This window comes from Prionailurus viverrinus, chromosome B3, assembly GCF_022837055.1.
Source record: "Prionailurus viverrinus isolate Anna chromosome B3, UM_Priviv_1.0, whole genome shotgun sequence".
Classification (NCBI taxonomy): domain Eukaryota; kingdom Metazoa; phylum Chordata; class Mammalia; order Carnivora; family Felidae; genus Prionailurus; species Prionailurus viverrinus.
In genome coordinates, this window is record NC_062566.1 from 33,474,164 (window position 1) to 33,490,134 (window position 15,971).

Consider the following 15,971-nt stretch of genomic DNA (forward strand, 5'->3'; position numbering starts at 1 on the left):
CACATGAAATAAAAATAAGTAGGCCTCTGCTATGGATAAAGTGCATGATGGATTTTGTGGAAAACTTTTTTTCATTTTGTCACTCAAAGGCCTTATTTTCAGTATTCTGGGTGGGTGTCTGATATCAGATAAAAGGGCATTACAGACTTACATTGTACACTTAAAAAAAAATTCTTTTTTAATGTTTGTTTATTTTTGAGAGAGAGAGAGAGAGAGAGAGAGAAAGACACTGAGCACCACCAGGGGAGGAGCGGAGCGGGAGGGAGACACAGAACCCAAAGCAGGCTCCAGGCTCTGAGCTGTCAGCACAGAGCCCCACATGGGGGCTCGAACCCCCAAAACCCCAAGCAGCGGGATCATGACCTGAGCTGAGGTTGGACGTTCAACCAACTGAGCCACCCAGGCACCCCACATTGTAGACCTTTAAAGGGAAATGAAGTCTCAGGATGCTTGAAGGCAAGGCTGTATGTGCTGTGAGAGCCCGTGTCTGTACTCCAGGGCCAGACCTCTTTCCACCTCATATATATTTATATGAAGATTTTACTTTCATTCTGGAAAAGTATAGCCTGATACGAAGCACAGCTCGTCTCTTTTGTACCGGTTACTGTAGCTAAAATGACAATTAACGTACTATTCCTGCTCTCAAGAGGGATGCAGTGAAAGTGTGTGTTCCACTTGTGAAAATATTAAAATGTAGAGACCGAAGTTTTAACATTTTACTCTACTTTCTTAGAAGGAACTTTAGTTTTTATTTTAACTCCAGGACAGTTAACATACAGTGTTATATTAGTTCCAGGTGTACAATATAGTGATTCAGCCCTTCTGTACGTTACACTGTGCTCATCATGGTAAGTGTGCTCTTAATCCCCTTCACCTGTTTCACCCATTTCCCCCCCCCCCCCATCTGCCTCCCCTCTGGAAGCATCTGTTCTTTTAAAATTTTTTTTTTTTTTTTTTCAACGTTTATTTATTTTTGGGACAGAGAGAGACAGAGCATGAACGGGGGAGGGTCAGAGAGAGAGGGAGACACAGAATCCGAAGCAGGCTCCAGGCTCTGAGCCATCAGCCCAGAGCCCGACGCGGGGCTCGAACTCACGGACCGCGAGATCGTGACCTGGCTGAAGTCGGACGCCTAACCGACTGCGCCACCCAGGCGCCCCAGCATCTGTTCTTGATATAGGAGTCTGTTTTTTGGTTTGCCTTCTTTTTTCTTAGTTCTTGTTTTCTTAAATTCCACCTGTGAGTGAAATCATATGGACTTTCTTTGACTTATTTTACTTAGCATTATACCCTCTAGATTCATCCATATTGTTGCAAATGGCAAGATTTCATTCTTTTTTTTTTATGCCTGAGTAACATTCCATTGTATATATATTCACACATCTTCTTTACCCATTCATCAATTGAAGGGCACTTAGGCTGCTTCTGTGGTTTGGCTGTTGTTAATGCTACAATAAACATAGGGGTACATATGTCCTTTTGGATTAGTGTTTTTGTTTTCTTTGGGTAAATATCCAGTAGTGGAATTACTGGATTTTATGGTAATTCTATTTTTAATTTTTTGACGAACCTTAATACTTTTTTCCACTCCTAGAAGACGCTTTAGGTAGAAAAGTCTCCGGAGACTTGTTTGATTTTTTTTTTTTTTTTTTTTTGAAGTGTGTAATGCCAATTCAGCAACTGTAAGCCATTCAGCTTCTACATCTGAACACTCGGAACAGAATTCTTACTTTTAGTGAAATGTGGGAATTTGGAGATCTTACAATCATAATAAGCATTTGAACTCTTCTCTTTAAAAAAAAAATTTTTTTTTAATGTTTATTTATTTTTGAAGGAGAGAGAGAGACAGAGCATGAGCAGGGGAGGGGCAGAGGGAGAGGGAGACACAAAATCCGAAGCAGGCTCCAGGCTCTGAGCTGCCAGCACAGAGCCTGACGCAGGGCTTGAACTCACGAACCGTGAGATCATGACCTGAGCCGAAGTCGGACCCCCAACCGACTGAGCCACCCAGGTGCCCCTCAGAACTCTTCTCAAATGTGTTTTCACACCTTTTAATTTGGTTCTTGTATCTGTGAAGTCATGAATTCAGGTTATCCCCACTTTATAAATGCAGAAATTGTGGCTTAGAAAAAATACTAGCTGGCTTGCCCAAAGTGCTCAAGTACTAAGTGTGGGTGCATACGATCACATTCGGGACTTTTATGCATGGAACATGTGAATGAAATGTGTTGGAATTCCTTAGCAATCAGAACTATTTAAGGTGGTGGCATTGGTATAAGAAATGATAGAGAAGATTGACTCCTAAAAGAAAGTTTTAAAATATCTTTGGATTTCCATTTAGGAGGGTTGAAGTCTTAATTCTGAGTGAGGAGAAAAATATCTTTGTCTGGAGGACCTATATTTAAAAAGAGCATTATGGGGGCACCAGAGTGGCTCAGTCAGTTGAGTGTCAGGTCATATAAGCCCCCACAAAGGGCTGGTTGCTGTCAGCCTGTCAGGGCAGAGCCCACGTTGGATCCTCTGTCCCCCTCTCTCTACCCCTCCCGCACTTGCACTCTCTCTCAGAAAAAATAACAGAACAAAACAAAAAAACCCAAACATTATGTGTGCCCAATAGTTTGAACGGTGTCTGAATTTTTATTTGCTCAGTTGAGTGAACTCAAAATAGTGGCATATTATTAGTCACTCCTATGTAGGATTAACATTAAAAATAGGAAATTGTTTGAGATCATCTCTACCATTCCTCTAGATGTAAAATTCTGTGTTACCATGTTACTTATTTTTATGTTAGATTATACGGTGCTTCTTACTTCTGCATTCTTAATTTGTGTGTGTGTGTGTGTTCTGGAAAACTGCCCCATGTATTTTGTGCTATAATATCATATTCCGTTTATTGACATTAATACAATCCACCAATCTTACTCAAATTTCCCCAGTTTGACTTTTATGCGTTTGTGCTTGTGTATGTATTCTGTACAACTTTATCACCTGTGGTTTGTGTATCTACTGCAATCAAGATACTGAATAGCTTCAACACGGCAGGGATCCAGTGTGTAGCCCTTTTATAACCGCACCCACCTCTCTCCCAGGTTATGCCCCCAGTCTTCATCTCTAACCCCTGAAAACCACTAACCTGTCTTCCATTTCTAAAATGTTGTCATTTCAAAAATACAATTGGAGCTCTATAGTAGATTACTTTTGGAGATTTTTTTTTTTCTGCTCAACAGAATTCCCTAGTGAGTCATCTAGAGTGTATGTGTCAATAATCCATACCTTTTTATTGCTGAACAGCTTTCCATGGTAAGGATGTGCCACAGTTTAACTGTTTAGCTATGGAAGCACATCTGGGCTGGTTCCAGTCTTTGGTCCCTGGACCTGTTTTTGTATAAAGTTTTATTGGCACACAGCCGTGACCATTTGTTTACATTTTCTCTATAAATACTTTCCAGAGTTGAACAGTTGCACCACAGACAGTATGGCCCCCAGCCTAAAATATTTACTATCCAGTCCTTTATTGAAAAAGTTTGACAACCTGTATTCTGAGCACTCACCGCGTACTAATCTGCTTAACTATTACAACATTTTTGTGCTATTGTTCCCATCATTATTCTCATTTTGCAAAGAAATTGCAACACGGAGAAATTAAGTAATTTGCTCCAGGCCAAATAGCTGAGCCAGGTTTTGAACAGAGGCAGTCTGGCTCTAGGAGCATCCTCTTAAGCAGGCCTGCTCGCAATTAACTCAAGATAGGGGAACTCAAAACAGCAAAGGCACCAGAGAGGCAGCAGCTGAGCTATGGGGGTTCTCTTTGAAAGGCTGAAGGGATAATAGGATTTAGCCCGTGGTCATTTGCTTTTGTAGGAGAACAATGCTTGAAACAGAGCTAAGACTTCTCACTAATTTGAATTTAGCAATTCCACACAGGACCTTTGTACATTCTTCCAGGATTAAACTAAGGCTGGGCCCCAGGTCCTGGTCACCTGGTTTCCACGGCTCCCCGGGGAAATGGAAAATGAGCACAGCCATTGTTATGTTTTGCTGTCTTCCAGGGATTTGCAGATAAGGAGGGCCCTCCTTCCTAAAGAAAACTCCCTGGGCCAGGGAGAGGTGAAATGGTAGCTTTTAAGCAAAATACATTTTTTTCCTCATAGATGGGAAGACTTATGCCCAGCTGAGAAGATTTGGGTCTCCCTTTAGGGCAGTCAGCTATCCTAATTTCCCCAGGATTGAGGTTTTTTTGTTTTTTTGTTTTTGTTTTTTTTTTTAATTGAAGTATAGTTGACATGTATTAGTTTCAGGTGTATGACATAGTGATTTGGCAGTTATAAACATTACGAAATTCTCACCACGATAGTGTAGTTACCATCTGTCACCATAAAAAATGATTACCGTATCACTGACTATGTTCCCTCTGCTGTACTTTCTATCCCCGTGATTTACTTTTATAGCCAGAAGTGTGTACTTCTTCATCTCCTTCCCCTATTTCGCCTATGCCCTCAACACCCTCCCCTCTGGCAACCACCAAATTGTTCTCATATATATGAGTTTTTGTTGTCTGTTTTATTTTTTAGATTCCTCGTAGAAGTGAAATCGTAAGGTATTTGTCTTTCTCGGACTTATTTCTCTTAGCATAATGCCTTCCTTCTAGGTCCATCCATGTTGCATTTTTAAGGTTTCAGCAGACACTCCACTTTTGAACTTTTTGTGTTTGGAATTCAGATTCCAAACTTACCCATGGAAACAATGCTCCAGCCCCAAGTTTCTAAAGGTTTCTAAAGCTGAAGAACCAGTTAGCTCAACTATACGATGGGTAAACTAGGCTTTGGGGAATTACACAGGCAAAGCCAGCCATCATTTATGACATGGCTTCTTTGGGAAACATACATTCTCCTTCAAGACTGGGAGTTTGTGTCTAGGTCTCTTAGACCCCAATAGTTACAAAAGGATCCTAAAGTAGTTTACTAAGGAGACGTTATTTCAAAGGTAGGGGCTTATTATACAGCTTAGCTAATATTGTCCAGCAACAGAAGAGGATAAGAGCTTGGGTCTTTTAATTTGCATTTTTTTTTCTATAGCTGCTTTGTTATTCTGAGTGGAACCTTTTTTTTTTCCACTCTGGGAATAAATAATAATTTTTGCTTAAGCAATGTCGCTTGTTTTTTTGTGGTAGGACAGCTCTGCCTTTGTGTATTTCCAAGGCTTTATTTTCTTCAAAGGAAGAAAGATTGGACTAACAAGATCTTCCACCAACGGGCTAAGGTTGTCATCAGAGTGATTCAGTAGGTGGTCAGCCTAAGCAGCGATTTCAACTGCTAATGGGGGTAGAGGAGTGTTTTTAGCTATGATTCTTAATATATTTTTAAATTTTCAATTAACATTAATAGAGGGCTTAGGATTTTTATTGTTATTAAAAGAGGGATGTTAAGTCATCAACCTAAGGAGGAAGAAAGATTAGATACAAGTTCATATTTTCTCCAGACCCAAAGGAACTTACAAAACATGCCCATGCTATCTTCTAGTATGAGCGCGCGCCCGCGCGCGCGCGTGTGTGTGTGTGTGTGTGTGTGTGTGTGTGAGAGAGAGAGAGAGAGAGAGAGAGAGAGAGAGAGAGAGAGAGGGAAATGCAAGCTCAAAGAAGTTGTGATCTTCTAAGGTTGTTCAGCCTTGCATGTTGGAGAGCCAAGATTCAGTTCTAATTCTTCTATATACATGAAACATGATGAATTTCTTGGCAGCCAGAACTGTGTGTATTCAAGGTGGAGGTAGGGATAGGAAAAATTACAGTGAAAGATTTTTCTACAAAGATGAGAACTTTTATGGCTCAAATTAAATGTACACTTTTCTTTCGTGGTAGTTTAGAGCGTTAGTAGATGAACTGTGACAGGTTAAATGATTAAATGAAGACATTTTTATTGGTGTTCAGTTCGTTTCCTAGTGGAGTCGGGAATTTGACTTTTTATATAAGGTTATTGTTGATGATGAAATGACCGTAAGGTGTTTGCCTTCCCAATAAATGGCGTTCCTGGAAAGAGGGTGGAGAGTATGAGGAGAAGCACCAGTGGAAAAATATTGTGCATTAGATTAACCCATGTTGCACAGAACCATTTATGACGCAGAGAGCATTGTATCATCCTGGACGATTCTAAGAGTATCTAGACTCAGACCCTTATTTCTGGGCTATCCAACTGCTTGTTTTTGTGCACAAAAGTAAAAACATCTAGAAACTACGTAGTGGTCATTTGGTTTAGGCTTGCCCTGTATAATTCCTCAACAAATAATGACACTTCATAATAATGAAATCTGATATAGACCCATTTTTCAAAAGGTTAAGGTATAAAAATTGTTTTCAGTGTGTCTGGCGAGAATGATAATCTGGACGTGACATTGTATTTGTGTTGGAGCCAACGCACACAGATACCACAGACACATCTCTAATAATTACTTATCCAAAAAGCAGGATTGACGTAGGTTAAGACAAAGAGGACAGTTGTCAGACTCTTAAAGAGCCTGTGTGATGTTGTAGGTTCAGTAGCAAATACCCTCTTCAGGGTTTCATTTTCCACACTGACCTGAAGGCTGGTTCTACACAGAGATGGGGAAACATGTTACTGTCCTTGGATCAAAATCTGTATGCTCACAGCAGGAACATGTGATCAACCGGTAATAAACCAAGAAAATTACCATTCTGTCTGCATTCTCCTGGGGTCATTCATGGGTTTCGTGGGGGAAAACGTTTTGCGAATTGAGCACTGAGGTCTACCTTTTCCTGGCTGTTTTGACTTGAAGCAAGTTAACTTTCCTCCTACAAATATTCAGTCTCTCTACCTGTGCCATCATCGTTCTAAGTCTCTAAAACATCATGTGCCTCAGTCACTTACCTCATCTGTAAAATGAGGACATTATCTTCCAGCTTCCATGATTTTTTTGGTTTTTTAGCAGCTTCATTTGGATACAGTTTAAATATAAGATCCACTTACTTTTGGTGGAAAACATTTCTATCCCCTAGAAGGAAAGCTTGTGACTATTTGCAGTCACTCCCCATTCTCGCCCCCAGCTCTAGGCAACCACTAATGAATGTACTTTGTCTTTGTAGATTTGCCTTATGTGGACATTTTGTTTCAAAGGAATCCTATAGTATATACTCTCTTGTATTGGCCTTCTTTTACTCAACCTAATGTTTTCGAGATGCATCTATACTATAGCATGTACTTCATATTCCATTGTATGGGCATACCACACTTTAACCATTCATCAGTTGATGGACATTTGGGTTGTTTCCACTTTGGGGCTACTATGAGTAATGCACTTATGCACATTCAAAGAAGCTACTGTGCTATTTGAAGAAACTGCCAAACTGTTTTCCAGAGTGATGGCACCATTTTGTGTTCCCATCAGCAATGTATGCGGATTCCAGTTTCTCCTCCTCTTCGGCAATGCTTGTTATTGCCTGTATTTTCCATTATAGCCATTCTAGTGGGTGTGAGGTGGTATTTCACTGTGGTTTTGATTTGCCTTTCCCTAATGGCTAATGATGCTGAGATTCTTTCCAGGTGCATATAGGCCATTCCTATGTCTTCTTTGGTGAAAGGTCCATTGAGTTCTTCTTCCCATTTTTTTTTCTTTTATACTTATTTATTTTTGAGAGACAGAGAGACAGAGCACAAGCAGGGGAAGGGCAGAGAGAGAGGGAGACACAGAATCGGAAGCAGGCTCCAGACTCTGAGCTCAGCCCAGAGCCTGATGCGGGGCTCGAAACCACAAACCGTGAGATCATGACCTGAGCCAAAGTTGGACGTCTAACCGACTGAGCCACCCAGGTGCCTCTCTTCTTCCCATTTTTAAGTTGGTTTTTTTTTCATCTTATTGAGTTGTAAGAGTCCTTTAAATATTCTGGAAATGGTCACACATATCATTCACATGTATTTTCTCCTGTTTTGTGGCTTGTCTTTGGGTTTTCTTGATGGTATCTTTTGAAATGCAACAATTTTTAATTTTGATGAAGTCCACAGTGTTATAGTGTTCTTTTCCTGTTGTCCTTTGACCAGGTGTTGTCCAATCATGGTCTTACCCTTCCTGAAGGACCTTTTAAGTCCTGGGACATTGGATGTGTTAGCTTTATGATGCTCTCCAATGGACCAAGCTTATTTTCATATTTGAATGCAGGGGATACAGAGTAGATGTTCTTCATTAAACTTACTGTGTTTGGGAAAATTCATCTCAGACATGTTTACCTTCTTTCAGATAAGTCAGCATCTGCTGCAGATACTGTTGTCATCCTGAGCAGACATTGACATCGTTTTGTGACATTGACTTGATGCTAATTTGTTAATGAAAAATTATTACTTGAATGTGACAAGTACTCTCCTAATTGGCCTGTCTAGGCTTATGTCTTCTTTTTTTCCCAGAAAACCACCATTCATAAATAATTTTCAAAACATCTAAGGTTAATGACCAAAAAATTCTTATGGTTGAAATAACTAAGATGTTTGAGATCGATTTTATCAGAGATAGATTTCATGTGATGCCTGGCTGTAATGGCGAGTTTCCGTTCTGGGAGAAAGAATAAAACCAACTTTGCATTCCAGAACTTGCATTTTGTTTCATAAACACAGCCAGGTCCATTCCACAAGTTCCTTTTAGATCAGGGTTTCCGAGCCTTCACACTGTTGACATTTTCAGCCGGGTAATCCTTTGTTGTACTGTTATGCCCAGAATTCGTGATCCCCAAAGACCACCAGGGAGCTGAGTCCGATGCAAAAGCAAAAGAGCCTTTCGAGCTCAACCCCCTACCTGCACCGAGGCAGCGGTGAGATACCGGGGAGAGAGAGCGAGTTTCAAAAGCACAAAGGTTTTATAGGGGTCTAGGGGCAGCTGATTGGCTGGGGAAGGGTCGTGGCCTTGGCCGATTGTCTGGGGAAGGGTCAGAGTCCTGTTACGCAGGTCGCTGGGCGTGTTTTGATCAGGAAGTTTGTGAGCGGGAGGTTACTCAAGGCGAGGAGGCGCGATCTGAGGTTTCTGCGATTTTCCCGGAAAAGGGGTCATGTCGGGGACATAGTCACTCAAGGTGGAGAACACAGAACAAGATGGAGTCCGCTGGCGTAGGCCTGCCCTTTCAGTACACGTGCTCTCGTATGCACTGTAGGATGTTTCACAATATTCCTGGCCAATGCCCACTAGATGCCAGTAGCATCTCCCAACCTGGTACAACCAAAAATGTCTCCAGGTGTTGGCATGTCCCCAGGAGGGCCAAAATCACCTCCCTATGGAGAACCTTGGCTTAAATGTAGATCTAGAACTGTGGTTTTGAATAAATAAGTAATAGTAATGGAATTCAAAGAAGTCCCTCTCCCCCCATATGGGTGGGAATGGTTCATGGGCTGTGCCGCTGGGATTGATAAAGTGGTCTTTGCGTTCAGCCCGTAGAACATACAAGCTGGGGGTTCCTCCTTGGCCTTCATAAAACACTTTTCCATGTTCTCTCTCCCCTTGCTGCCAGCTTCTTCCTGTTCTTTTGTGCAGATGTGTCTTACTGCATCATGAGGTCTTCTGGGGGCAGGCACAGACCGTGTTTTTTCCCTGCACATTCCTCCCCCCATTCCCCCCCCTCCCCCCCCCCCCCAGTTATTTTAAGATGAAGCTGTGGTGACCAATTCCAGATGGCTACTGGGAGAAAGTAAACTAGGGGAGGAGGAGGAGGAGGAGGAGGACTGAGTTGGATTTCCTCTGCTTCAACTTTCAAACTTTTCCACGGTGATCTAAAAAGTCGCCCCAGAGCATGTGGAAATGTGAATTTAGAGGGTGACCAGAGAGGAGTGTGTGAGGAAAAGATAATGAAGTGTTGTAAGCAACCCAGAATTGCTGTCCTCTTGTTCAAGCAGCGGTACGTTGCCCTAACCCAGTTATTCTTCCCTGGGCAACCCAGTACTGCCCCAACCGGCCGTCTGTCCCTTAGACTGAACCAAGCACTGCCTGCGCTCACACGGGGAGGCGGCAGAGTGATGGCTCAGAGAATCACAGACGAGGATTTCCCCACACTGGTCCTTACAGAGGCCTGGCCCTAAGCCTGCACAGTTCTAAGCGTTAAGTGTCACATCGGTGGAGATGGCCCCTTGTACTTGGGGAATAATCTGTTCATAACTGCTACAAAGTGTGTGACAGCAGGCCCCTTTCTAGGACCTTTCAGGAAATCGCACTATGAGATTGTAACTAGTTGCAACAATATGGAGCCTTGATGATTTTTAAAGGTCTCTCTTTGCCTTTCCTTGCTGGCTAATGAGAAGTCTGGCCTTCATAGTTTTTCCTAAAGCACATTTTACCCGATTCTTTTCTTTCATAATGGCTACTTTCCCCTTCAACTGACGTCAGACTCTGCTGCCTCCTATAATTTTCCTAATTGCTTTCTCTTCTGTCTCAGTCTGTGCCTTAACAATGGAAAAGAAACATTTGAGAAGGCATATTTTGGGAAGGGAGGGGCCAGAGCAGCTCAAGGACACGGTGGTTTCCCCGTTGCACTTTTTCTTACTGCCTCTGCCCGTGCATCTCTGGCCCAGCCTCTTGTCGAGAGTGCAGCACGTGGGCAGACACCTGAGCCCGGGAGGAGGGAAATGAACACTTACTGGGGGCAACTCAGTGCCCAGTGCCTGCCTGCACCTTCTCACACATCGTTGCATTTAATCTGCAAGAAGCCATTTGAGAAGTGTGTTTGTCCCTTTGCCGGTGAGGAAATGAGACACAGAGAGGTCAATTTTTTGTTCTCACAGAGGATCAGCATTCAGATGTACGTCTGTCTGACCCCAGGTCTGTGCTGTCTCTATTTTATGGCCTTTTTTTTTTTTTCAACATATGAAATTTATTGTCAAATTGGTTTCCATACAACACCCAGTGCTCATCCCAAAAGGTGCCCTCCTCACTACCCATCACCCGCCCTCCCCACCCTCCCACCCCCCATCAACCCTCAGTTCTCAGTTTTTAAGAGTCTCTTATGCTTTGGCTCTCTCCCACCCTAACCTCTTTTTTTTTTCCCCCTTCCCCTCCCCCATGGGTTTCTGTTAAGTTTCTCAGGATCCACATAAGAGTGAAAACATATGGTATCTGTCTTTCTCTGTATGGCTTATTTCACTTAGCATCACACTCTCCAGTTCCATCCATGTTGCTACAAAAGGCCATATTTCATTCTTCCTCATTGCCACGTAGTATTCCATTGTGTATATAAACCAAAATTTCTTTATCCATTCATCAGTTGATGGACATTTAGGCTTTTCTCACAATTTGGCTATTGTTGAGAGTGCTGCTATAAACATTGGGGTACAAGTGCCCCTATGCATCAGCACTCCTGTATCCCTTGGGTAAATTCCTAGCAGTGCTATTGCTGGGTCATAGGGTAGGTCTATTTTTAACTTTTTGAGGAACCTCCACACTGTTTTCCAGAGTGGCTGCACCAATTTGCATTCCCACCAACAGCGCAAGAGGGTTCCCGTTTCTCCACATCCTCTCCAGCATCTATAGTCTCCTGATTTGTTCATTTTGGCCTCTGTGACTGGCGTGAGGTGATATCTGAATGTGGTTTTGATTTGTATTTCCCTGATGAGGAGCGACGTTGAGCATCTTTTCATGTGCCTGTTGGCCATCTGGATGTCTTCTTTAGAGAAGTGTCTATTCATGTTTTCTGTTTTATGGCCTTTTCTATTCTGGTTAGTACTGTCAGTGCAGAGGGGAGGGAGAGGAACCGTGGGTCCCTGGAGGAGTGGATACCAGGGGTGGGAGGTTAAGATACCTTGCGGAAAAGGCAGCTTCAGTTCTCGGAGAAAGTAGAAAACCAGCTGCATTCTCAGAAGAGGGCTGATTTCTGGAAGGATCATCTTGATTTGGAGTGGCAGCTGTCATTTCCCTCTGGGCATAGAAAATATGACTTAACCACTGGACAGCTTCTCTTCACAAAGAATGTCGCGATTCATTAAGGGGACATTAATTCTACTGGTGTCAAAAGTGTCCTGAATTCTACTGAAGAAGATAGGGTTGATCTAAAGCAGTATCAATGCATTTAAGTTAGAATGGACTTGTTTTGTCTTTTTTTGGCTGGAGTGGATAGATGAGGGGGTAAGGTAAGGGTTAGTATGTGTGGGGGTGAGAGAGAGAGGGAGGGAGGGATTGCAAATGTGTACTTTTGGTGTTGGTAGAATTCACCTTGGAACTCCAGTATGCTTCCTAATTCATGCTAGAGTATCACCTCTTACCGATTCTGAACTAAGGATAGCTGTGTGCATGCCTCCCCTGATTTGACTGCTTACCAAATTTACACTCTGTGAGGGAAGCGACATTAGGACAGACAGAAGTACAGAGCGGGTGTGAGGACAAAGCAGTCATTGGGTTGCGGAGCTGATGTGCTTCCTTGGCATACGCCTTTCTTCCGTTCTCTTGAATTGTGTCCCTGACTTGCCATGTGGGATTGTAAGGGAAAGAAGTTCACGAAAGAAGCAAGAAGTAAATCGGAGTGGCAGGAGAACTGGTGGCTATGTGTACCCGTTTCTCAAACAGGGCAAGAGATTTATACTTGCACTTAAAGCCGGGGGAAAGGTTCATACTTGCTCCTGGAACTGGGTTGACGTTTAACTTCTCATCCGAAAACACTACAGATTACTATTTTAAGCTGTGAGACCAAGTTTGTGGCAACAGACTGGCAATTCATCATCTCGTATTTGTCTCTTAAACAATGATGTACTGCAGCTCCACCAGGTGGCTGCCAACAGCGGGAAGGAGACAGGCCAGCATCCACCAGGCGGAGGGAGAACTGCTCTTGACTTCATTTGTGCATTGTTTTGACTACATCAAAATTCATTTTAGTGAAGGGCAAAGAAGGGGAAAAAAAAAACACATTGCGGGTTTCTCTAGGAAGTCTGGCAAAAAACCAAACAGCAACAAAAACCAAAACACAATCACTGTAACTCACTTATAACATATAAATACCCAAAACCCATAGACAGTTTTCGGATGGGTTAATTGTGCTTCAGGCTCGTATATTCGGATGCCTTTGTTCTGGCTATTATTTTTGGTTTTCATAAAAAAGGGGGAGATACTGTAAGCCCATAGGTTAGTTTGGGCTTGTGACCATTAGACACGTGAGTGTGATCTAGCTCGGATCCTGAATATCACCAGTATTGCATCATAGTGTAGTAGGGAAAAGTGCTGGTGACCTGAGTTTCGTTTTAGGCTCTTCTCCCTTAGGCAAATGGCTTCTCCTCCCCCTCCTCCCCCTCCTCCCCCTCCTCCCCCTCCTCCCCTTCTTCCCCCTCCTTCTCCCTCCTTCTCCTCTCCCTCCTCCCCCTCCTTCTCCTCTCCCTCCTCCCCCTCCTTCTCCTCTCCCTCCTCCCCCTCCTTCTCCTCTCCCTCCTCCCCCTCCTTCTCCTCTCCCTCCTCCCCCTCCCCCCCTCCCTTTTTTTTTTTTTTTGGTCCTCAGTTTTCCCATCTGTGAAATGAGTAAACGGTACTGGCTCATCTCCAGAAACTCTTAGTCATGTGCATAAGCGTTTGAGCAATTCTTGTTTTAATGTGGAAAAGAATAAACTTGTTAGACGTTTGAAACCAAATAGAAAAGACAAGTAAGTGAGAAAAGCCATATTTAGTGTAGACATTTACATTTTTAAAATTAAAGTGTACATTATGAAATTGATGACAAAAAGAATGAGGCCGTTCACTTTTCTCTAGTTGTGAGATGGCACAGGTGTGATGATAAAGTGCATATTCAGCCTCTCCGAAAGTATCTGATTGGACATAAAATGTTACAAATGAAAGAATCTGATAAGTGGATTGAGCCATCAAGTTATTCCAGGGAGCACAATAAGGAAACACACACACCCAGCTAGGAAAACACTGACAGGTGAAATTCATTTTCCCAGCCTATTGGTTCTGTTCTCATCCAGGTGTAGAGAAAGGAGAAATTGCTTCTTTCTGTGTGTTCGGTAAATATCTTAATCACTTGGAAATCAGGGAGGAGACAAAACTAAAATTTTAAGAGCTCTGAGAAGCACATGGGTCTGTTGTCTTGTGCTCTATGCATTGATTAATAAAACGAATCACGCTTAATGGATCCCAATGTCCTAAATTGCAGTCAGTAAGGAGGTGACCCCTTAATTGATTTTATTTTTCCAGGTTAGTTGAAGACTGTGATTTCAAAAACGCATAGCTGAAATTTTATTCCAGTTTTAAACAAGACAAGCGGTGTAGGAAATCTCAAGAACCGCCTGTGGTGACAGCAGGAGTTCTGGTCCCACTCTTTGTCCTTGGCCCCATAACACGTGGAAACAGTATTTTACTCTGTATTCCCTACTTAAAAAAAAAAAAAGTTTGTTCGCTATTTAAAAAAAAAATGCCCATGAATGAAGAAAACAGATTCCATATGGTAGCTCCTCCTACCCTTAAAAAATCAGTTTATACAATTTTTGCTACTCCCCTTGGTTTGGTTTGCCTTCTTCCATATGTGCTTTTATCGGCATATTGCTGGACCACCTGCTTGGAGTTAGGAAGATTAGCTTTGAATGCAACATAGACTTTGATCTAGGAGGTTTGGTGGGCTTTTTTTTCTTTTCCTGTGAGACACTTACATGAAAACAGAATCTTTGATTTTTACACTTTATCTGTTCTTCCTGCTCATTTCCTACCTGAACTTGTCATAATGCTCCATGGAGGACATCGCAGCTGGCTGCTAAGGAATTGCTTGATAATTAACGAAAGATTACTTTATGTAGAAATTAAGCAGCGAGAACTGTCGATTTATTGAACAGACACGACAAATTCAGATTTTCAAATATTGGCATAGACCTATGGTAATTTACAAGTAACAATTCTGGTTGCAGTGAAAAATTTTAGAAAGTTAGTTTCACAGTGTGTGCCATATGTCAAATGTAGTCTTAAATTTATTTTAAATTTAGTTATTTTAATTTTTTTTAAAAAAGGAGGGGTTTTATTTTCAGACCGTTTCCTCCTAATAACCACATAAAGATAGTTTACCAGTGAAAAGCATGCATATATGCACATACACGCTTTGTAAGTTACTATACATTAATCCTAGCAGTCTTTTGGACTACATAATTTCCCCAGATCTTTTTGTTTGAGCAAAAACTATGGCAGTGTTTCAAATACATAATCTTAGCTCTGGAACTGAAAATTTAGCTTCTAGTTTTCTATGTCCTGCTAACTGTGAGTTTGAGGAATATTTTATAAAATAATATTCATCTTACTTTGCATTGAAAAGGAGTTTGTGGCCATTTTGCCATATATTCTCTCTCTCTTTTTTTAAAATAAAGTCACTTTTTAAAAATGTTTATTTTTGAAAGAGAGACAGAGCATGAGTGGAGGAGGGGCAGAGAGAGAGGGAGACACAGAATCTGAAGCAGGCTCCAGGCTCTGAGCTGTCAGCACAGAGCCCGACGTGGAGCTCGAACTCACGAACCATGAGTCGAAGTTGGATGCCCAACCGACTGAGCCACCCAGGCACCGCTAAAGTCACTCTTTTTTAAAGTTTATTTTGAGAGAGAGTGAGAGAGAGAGAGAGAGGGAGGGCAAGAGGGAGAGTGGGGGGAGGGGCAGAGAAAGAAAGAGAATCCCAAGCAGGCTCTGTGCTGTCAGTGTGGAGCCCTGCTGGGACTTGATCTCATGAACTGTGAGATCATGACCTGAGCTCAAATCAAGAGTCAGGCACTTAACCGACTGAGCCACCCAGACACCCGCCATACCCTCTTATAAGAACCCAATTTTAGTGGCATGTTATTTTACCTCTTTAAACTTACTTTCCACATAAAACATGGGTTGTGGGTATGGATGTGAGAGATGGGAGGTTAGGGTAGGACAGTTTCTAATGTTTTCCACTTCTGAATACGTTACGGCATTACGGAAGCAAACTGCTCAGTGGTTCCATGTCCTCATCTATATTTATTTGTTCATCGTTGATTTGGCTTTTACTGTAAGAATTTCATTAG

General features: G+C 42.2%; 1 protein-coding gene across 1 annotated transcript in view; it reads left to right on the top strand.

Moving 5' to 3' along the window:
• AAGAB (alpha and gamma adaptin binding protein) overlaps positions 1–15,971 on the top strand; it is a 56,225-nt gene that overhangs the window by 4,660 nt on the left and 35,594 nt on the right. The window lies entirely within an intron of this gene.